The sequence below is a fragment of the Lipotes vexillifer genome, unplaced genomic scaffold (assembly GCF_000442215.2).
Source record: "Lipotes vexillifer unplaced genomic scaffold, Lipotes_vexillifer_v1.1 scaffold905, whole genome shotgun sequence".
NCBI lineage: Eukaryota > Metazoa > Chordata > Mammalia > Artiodactyla > Lipotidae > Lipotes > Lipotes vexillifer.
In genome coordinates this window covers 307662-316730 of record NW_006796034.1, presented here as the reverse complement: position 1 = coordinate 316730, position 9069 = coordinate 307662, and positions in this window count along the sequence as shown.

Sequence of the window (9069 nt, the reverse complement as noted above, 5' to 3'; positions counted from 1 at the left end):
ACTGTATCCAGTCTCTTTAATATTATTAAACAATTCATTGTAGTACAATAATTAATTCTACCTCCTACCTTCCTGGGGCACCCTCTTCCCATGCCACTACACCCTGACTGATGATAGTAAACCAAAATCAATGAGAGTGGTATGGAAATTTTAAGGTTTCTGGCTTAGGGGACAGAGGTGAATAGTGATACAAGGTGGTAGAGCTGGCTCCAGAAGACCTAGGTTCCAACAACAACTGTGGTGCTTGCTAGCAGTTGGACTTTGGTCAAGTTAACCTCCTCAAGTCAAGTCCCGTGTGCAGCACAGCGCCTGGTACAAAGTGAGCACCAGATGTTAGTATATTTCATGACATTATTTCACATATTTCAAAATAATTACCTTTTCCTCTAGCTGATAAGTATGAGTTTTCCAGATTTGTTTTCTAGGTTTTTGACTTCCCAAAGGGGATACTTTCTAATTTATCAGTATCCGCCCCAATTTTTTTCTACTGTAGAAAATTTGGAATACAAGACTTTAAAATATAAAATATTAAACTTCTATCATCAATCAATCACTCTGCCACCAACAACTGTCACTTACCAATTTGCTTTTCCTATTCTAAATAATTTGGGGACCATAGAGAATAGTATTATATCCCACTTTTCTCAAATAAGTTGCAAGAATTTCACCATGACTGACAGCCTTTGAAAAAATATGACTGGTTCCAGAAGTTACACTATAATTTAACCATCACCCTATTATTGGTCATCTTGAATATGCCTGCCAGAACTAAGTACAAGCCTCTCATTGTGGTCTATTTAATAAAATGGAAATATTAGTTTCAAATCCTGGACTCTCTATTTCCATTAATGGGGCCTAGAATCATGAAGCCCTTCTCCCAGTTTTTCAAAGCCATCATCACTTTTTATTATTTCCTGAAAAATCCAAAGCACACTTCTACTTCTGGCAATATGGTGGTTCAGATGCTCTTAGAAAACCCTCTCACTAGAACTAAATTTTCAAAAACGTACCTTTTAATGCACTATTAAGCTTGATAGAATGAACGGGAAATCCCCAAGGAACAATCCTCTCCTCCCCACCTCACCCATCAAAAGGAACAGCAAATTTAAATCAACTCTGTAAGAGGAACTTAAAAACCTGGGTGGCCCTAGAGGCAAATACTGACATCAACTCAGCGATCGGGAGACAGTGTCTTAGCGGAGCTGCACATGAAATGCCTCCATTAAGTAGGGATCCTTAAAGGGTCCCTGTTAATAGGCTGGAAAAGAAATCCATCTGCCAGCAAAGAGAGGTTACCCAGGGAACAGCTACAAGAAGAAAAATAATGATAATGGTCTTTCGTGAGGATCTGGAACTACAAGCCTGCTCTCAAATAGGTCTGGAGTAAAATTCACAAAATTTACAAAACTCAAAACCAAGAAATTGATTTACAGTGGTAATAAACATACATATACACATACACACATATATACATATATATATACACATATACACACACACACACACATATGTGTATATACATATATATAAGACATAAGCAGGGCTTTCCTGGTGCTCAGTGGTTAAGAATCCGCCTGCCAATGCAGGGGGCACGGGTTGGAGCCCTGGTCCGGGAAGATCCCACACGCCGCGGAGCAACTAAGCCCATGCGCCACAACTACTGAGCCTGTGCTCTAGAGCCCGTGAGCCACAACTACTGAAGTCTGTGCGCCTAGAGCCCGTGCTGTGCAACAGAAGCCACTGCAATGGGAAGCCTGCGCACGGCAATGGAGAGGCGCCCCCACTCGCCACAAGCAGAGAAAACGCGCGCACAGCAACAAAGACCCAACAGAGCCAAAAATAAATAAATTTATTTTTTTTTTAAAGCAAAATTAGAGCTTCCCTGGTGGGCAGTGGTTGGGAGTCCACCTGCAGATGCAGGGGACACGGGTTCATGACCCGGTCCGGGAGGATCCCACATGCCATGGAGCACCTGGGCCCGTGAGCCATGGCCACTGGGCCTGCACGTCCGGAGCCTGTGCTCCGCGGCGGGAGAGGCCACGAGAGTGAGAGGTCCGCGTACCGCAAAAAAAAAAAAAAAAAAGCAAAATTAAAAAATAAAAACACACAAGCAGAAGCAGTGCCATGAAAAATAAAATGCTGGGGAAAAAAAGATTTAGAACCCCAACACCTTCAGATGCTGGAATTACCATATTTTGAATGCAAAGCACTCATATATGGATGTGTATAAAGAAAACATGAACTCAAACCGGAAATGAGTATTAAAAATGATCAGAGTTTAAGAGAAACTAAATATACCCTTTAGAAATGTATAATAATGAAATAAAAAACCCAATGGATGCTAATAAAGAGTGAGAGGTCCGCGTACCGCAAAAAAAAAAAAAAAAGCAAAATTAAAAAATAAAAACACACAAGCAGAAGCAGTGCCATGAAAAATAAAATGCTGGGGAAAAAAAGATTTAGAACCCCAACACCTTCAGATGCTGGAATTACCATATTTTGAATGCAAAGCACTCATATATGGATGTGTATAAAGAAAACATGAACTCAAACCGGAAATGAGTATTAAAAATGATCAGAGTTTAAGAGAAACTAAATATACCCTTTAGAAATGTATAATAATGAAATAAAAAACCCAATGGATGCTAATAATAAACAGAAGATTAGATCCAACTGAAGCTTTAAATGAACACAAAGATATATCTGAAGACCATGCCCAGAATACAGCAGAGATAAGAACAGGAAAAACAGAAGAGAAAGATTAAAAGAGTTAAATGATTTGAAATAGAAGGACCCAATGCATCTCAGCAGAGCTCGAGAAGGAAAGGGAGGTGGGGAGGAAGGAATTAATCCAGAAGAAAGGTCTGAGATTTAAGAAGGATTGGTGAGCAGTGAAACTGCTAAACTTAGAGGTGTATCCAGACAAACACTAAAAATAGTACCTACTATGTGATGTTAAAAAGTCAATTAACACAGTAGCACAAACCAGGAGTGGGGTGATCAGTTACTAGAGTTCTGATAAAGTGTTATTCTTTTAGTCAGTAGAAGGATTAAGATACTGATTAGCTTTAAGTTTTAAGTAAGTATGCAAAATATCAAGGTTAAATACTACAAGAACAGAAATTACAAAGTTTCAAACTAGTAGAGGAAAAAAATGGAGAATACAAACAAAAAATATGAGACATAGAAAAGTGAAATGAATAGCAGCACAAAGATGGCAGAAATAAGTCCGAACTTATCCACAGTCATTATAAATGTAAACAGATTGAACCCTCCAGTTAAAAGTCAGAGATGACCAACTAAATTTAAAACAAAACCACCTGGACTTCCCTGGTGGTGCAGTGGTTCAGAATCCACATGCCAATGCAGGGGACATAGGTTCGAGGCCTGGTCCGGGAAGATCCCACATGCCACGGAGCAATTCAGCCTGTGTGCCACAACTACTGAGCCTGCGCTCCAGAACCCACGAGCTACAACTACTGAGCCCACGAGCCACAACTACTGAAGCCCGTGTGCCTAGAGCCTGCGCTCTGCAACAAAGAGAAGCCACTGCAATGAGAAGCACGCGCACCACAACGAAGGGTAGCCCCCGCTCGCCGGAACTAGAGAAAGCCCCCGTGCAGCAACGACGACCCAACACAGCCAAAATAAAATAATTTTTAAAAAATCTTATACTATTTACAAGAGACATAAACCATAAAAATACATAGAAACTGAAAATTCTTTTAAAAAGGTCAGGATAATTATGAGAGAGGGAACAGGGTATAATTTGTGAGAGGGATGTGGTGGGTTTCTGAGGTGCTGGTAATGCTTTATTGCCTGACTCAAAAGTGATTGACTTTCTAATAACTTAAAGCTGTATATTTATGTTTTATACATTTTCTGAATATTTTATAATAACATGTTAAAACATTTTTAAAAATATGTGATACCTAGGCATATTTGTAACAAAATATGAACTTGGTGAAAAAATTTTTTAACTTTATTCTAAAAAAATCTGAAAACCACTGAAAAGTAGTAAACGAAGGAACCATGCTCATAAACTAGAATATTCAGTATTAAAAGATATTAGTTCTTAAAACGATCTATAAGCTCAATGCACTCAATGCATTTGAGTGCTCAATGCAATCCCACTCAAAATTCAATACGACTTTTCAAGCTAACTTGATAAGCTTTTCCTAAAACTTTAATGGCAAGGAAGTTGAGACCATCCTGGGAAAATAAGACGGGGGGGAGGGGGGAATCTGTCTACCAAATATAAAAGCTCATGATTAAGTTACAGTAATCAAGAAACTATCATTAGAAATTTGACATATGACAGGAGTAACATTGCCCATCAGTAGAGGAAAGGATGATTTTTTAAAATAAATAATTCTTGAACAACTGGTTAAGCAAATGAAGGTGGGGGGGGGGGATGTTCCTTACTTTATATCATACACCGAAATAAAATCTAGATGAATTAAGATCCCACATGTGAAAGGCAAAACCATAACACTTTTAGAAAAAAAATACAGAATATCTTTTTTACTTTGAATGAAGGAAGAATTTCTTAAGCTAGACAGGAAAGCATTAAATATGAAAGGCTGATCAATCTACATTAAAATGAACTTCTATTCATCAAAAGATATCATAGATAAATTGAAAGAACTGAAAGATGGTATCAGCAACACATAAAAATAACAAAGTATTAGTATGGTAGGCAGCCTCCAAGATGGCCCCAGATGTTCCCTGCCACCTGATGTTGACATCCTTGTGTTGTATACCAGGGTTGGTTTGCATCACCAAGTACACAGAAGTAATGGTATTCACATCTGAGATTAGGTTATAAAAGACTGCAGATTCCATCCTGAGTTTTTCTCTCTTGGATCACTCACTGAAGGAAGCAAGATGCCACACTGTGAACATCCCTATGAAGAGGTCCACAGGGCCTGCCAACAATCATATGAATGATCCTGGAAGTGGACTCTCCAGTCTGAGTCAAAGCTTTGAGATGATTGCAATCCTGGCCAACACCTTGATTGCAACCTCCTGAGAAACTCTGAGCCAGAGTCACCAGCTATGTTACACAGCAAGAGATAACTAATACTATTAGCATCTTTAATACATAAAGAACTCCCATGAATATATACGGAAAGACACCAACCAAAGACTAAAATGGGCAAAACATATAAACAGGCTTTTCACAGAAGAGGAAACACAAATGGTAAATATGACAAGATGTTCAACTTCATCAAGAGTCAGGAAAAAGCAAATTAAGACTATAATGAAATGCTATTTTACATCCATTGAACTGTAAAAAAAAAAAAAGAAAAAGAAAATTTAAAGTCTTACTCCTAAATTGTTGGTCAGGATATGGAGAATAAATAACCCTTATACACAACTTGTAGGTGTGTAAAAATGTTATAATCGCTTTAAGGGGAAAATGCGGCATTACCGTTTTAAATTGAAGATAAATATAACCCATAACTTAGCAATTCCTCTCCTAGGTATAGATCTCAGAGAAACTACTGTATCAGTAAACATGCACATGGATGTGCATTAAGAGCACTGTTCACACTAGCAAAATTCAGGAAATAGCCCAAATGCCCATCAACAGGAGACTGGATAAATTCTGTATATTTATATAATGGAATACTATACACAGTAAAATGAACTATGCATAAACATGGATAAACCTTAGAATACTGTTGAGTGAAAAAAGCAACTCTCAGAAGATACCATGCAATACACAAAATATTTACAAGTGGGATATTAATAATACATAAATCAGATGAATAAATTAATGTACAAATCAGTGTGCAAATCAAGTAAAATAATCCCCTTTATTCTTTAAACTACATAACACTGTTTATCAAGTGATGAAAGTGGCACAATTCATCAATCACTAATAACTTCCAAATAATTTGATTAAATAGTTGAGTTGGTATAATTTTTTGCTCAACATGGCTGCCATCTGCTGAACAATGCCTCCATGATTTAACACAGGGCTGCAAACTCTTCCAATGACTTCCCCCTTTCAGTTGCTAGTTATTAACTTACTAATGTGTTGTCTGGCACCTAGAGAGAGAGGACATGCAGCTGATCCTCATCTCATCTCATTGGACAGAATAGTACCATCTGGATGCAGGCTGTATGCCAAGAGACAGTGGCAGGAGCACCCCGCTAGAGGAAAGAGCGTAGAGAATGTGAGGAAGAGGAAGCAAGTTGGGTGTGGATTGATGATCCTAGTTGCCAGAACCGGGAGCTTGTGTTTTATGTCTGTCTCATTCCACACCCAAGACCGTGTCCCCCACATTAGCCGACTAAGAAATAAGCAATGGCTGGTTGGTGCCAGTCATGATTTAGGACAAAGACAGAAGGAGAAAGAGGGGAGAATAAAAATAAACTGAGCCAGTCTACCGGGGCTTCTGCAGGCCCTGAGACCAAGCAGTTTGGTCTGCCCAGGCAAGTGAGAGTAAAGGTGAACTTTTAGAGGTTAAGAGAGTGGACACTGTGATACTCCTCTCTGAGACCAGCCAGGGGAGCAGGAGTTGTGCTGTCACTTAACATACTCTTCTGGGTATTAAACAAAGGCTGGTAGTTTCCCTCTCCTCATACCTCTTCAATGAACAAGGTAGGCTACCCTCCACCACAAAATAAGTTGCCAAATAAAACGTTAAAAAAAAAAAAATCTAAAGGGCCATTACTGCACCACAAGGGGCTATGTCCCCGAACACCAGTGTCTACCCACACTCCCTTCCAGTCTCCCCAGCTGATACCAGAGCTTCGATGTGTCTCCTCCCCTTGAGCAGGATGAGGCATTTCTTTGGAGGAGGAACAGAGGAGGTCTTCCTCAGCTTAGGTGTCCAGGGCTTACAAAGGGCTTACGAAACCAAGGGTTTATGAAACCAAGACTCCCCAACACCTGAAATAATAGTATATCTACAGTAGGCCCGTCGACTTTGTCCCCAGTGCTCAAACCAGAAATGCATCACAGTGTCATGTGTGATTTCTGAGATAAACCACATGTAGTGAAACTTATACGATTAATTACAGTTTTTACTACTTTTCAGAATTATTTTTTACCCACCAGTAAGGAAATATTTCTACAGCATTAACTGTGGCTATATCAGTGTGCACTGGCTGAATATGAGCCAGTAACAGAGTATAAAACCATCTTTACAGGGTTTCCCTGGTGGCGCAGTGGTTGAGAGTCCGCCTGCTGATGCAGCGGACATGGGTTCGTGCCCTGGTCCGGGAAGATCCCACATGCTGCGGAGTGACTAGGCCCGTGAGCCATGGCCGCTGAGCCTGTGCGTCCCGCAACAGGAGAGGCCACAACAGTGAGAGGCCCCCGTACCGCAAAAAAAAAAAAAAAAAAAAAAAAAAAAAAAAAAACCATCTTTACAGAGCTCAAAAACATGGAAAGCTCATCAGGTTTAGAAAAAAATATCCATGTGATAAAAATGAAGAAAAGACAATAAACATAAAACTCAGGATAATGGTTATCTTTGAAGGAGATGGAGAGGATAATTTTCTATTTCTTAAGTTGACAGATTTATGTTTATTTTACAATGGTTCATAATATACTTGTGTTTTCTACAAGAAGTTCTCCTCAGGGTTGACATTTCGGGTCTACCAAATCAGCTCGTTGCAAGCTCCTATTCTCTACAACAGTGCTCTCACAATCTTATAAAAATGAGTATGAAATCTTGTCAATAACTGAGCTGAAATCAGGACAATTACGTCTGTAGAATTTCCCATTTGTATCTAAAGAAAGGAATGAGGCTAACTAGACATGACTTATTCTTAGGACCTAGGTCAGTTGCCCATTACATTTTCTCTTAAATGCTGACAAAATTATCTAGCACTTTTAAGAGTTGTCAAACTTCCCAGAACTTACTCTTCAAAATTTATATTTTCCAATGGGCAGAAGACCTAAATAGACATTTCTCCAAAGACATACAGGTGGCCAACAGGCAAATGAAAAGATGCTCAGCATCACTAATTATTAAATGCAAATCAAAACTACAATGAGGTACCACCTCGCACCCACCAAAACAGCCACAATTTTTTTAAAAAAATCTACAAATAACAAATGCTGGAGAGGGTGTGGAGAAAAGGGAACCCTCCTACATTGTTGGTGGGAACGTATATTGATGCAGCCACTATGGAGAACAGTATGGCAGTCCCTCAACAAACTAAAAACAGAGTTGCCATTAAGATCCAGCAATCTCACTTCTGGGCATATATCCAGACAAAACTATAATTCAAAAAGATACACACACCCCTATGTTCATAGCAGCACTATTCACAACAGCCAAGACATGGAAGCAACCTAAATGTCCATCGACAAAGGAATAAAGAAGATGTACATCTATACAAACGGAAAAATAGTCATAAAAAACTATGAAATAATGCCATTTGCAGCAACATGGATGGACCTAGAGTTTATCATACTAAGTGAAGTCAGAAAGAGAAAGACAAATACCATATATCACTTACATGTGGAATCTAAAATACGACACAAATGAACTTATCTATGAAACAGACTCAGAGACACAGAGAACAGACTTGTGTTGCCAAAGGAAGAGGGGGGTGAAGGAAGGATGGACTGGGAGTTTGGGATTAGCAGATGCAAACTTAGAGAATGGATAAACAACAGGGTCCTACTGCATAGCACAGGGAACTATATTCAATATCCTGTGATAAACCATAATGGAAAAGAATTTTTAAAAGAATGTATATATATATGTATAACTGAATCACTGTGCTGTACAGCAGAAATTAATGCAACATTGCAAATCAACCATATTACCATAAAACAAATTTTTTTAAAAAATGTGTATTTTCCCATCCCCCTATCTTTTGGCATCTCTTATATTTTCCATAGTCTCTTAGATTACAGACAGTGACTATACTCAGGAATATATTTGACCCCAGGTATTTGAGCTCATTGAAATAGGCTTGGTGGGTTTTTTGAGTATTTTTTTCACCTGCACTAATACCTTCTTCACAAAGAACACCTATTCTTTTCAACAAGTCTGAAGATCCTTTTCCTTTTACTGTTTCCTTAATACTGTTATGAAG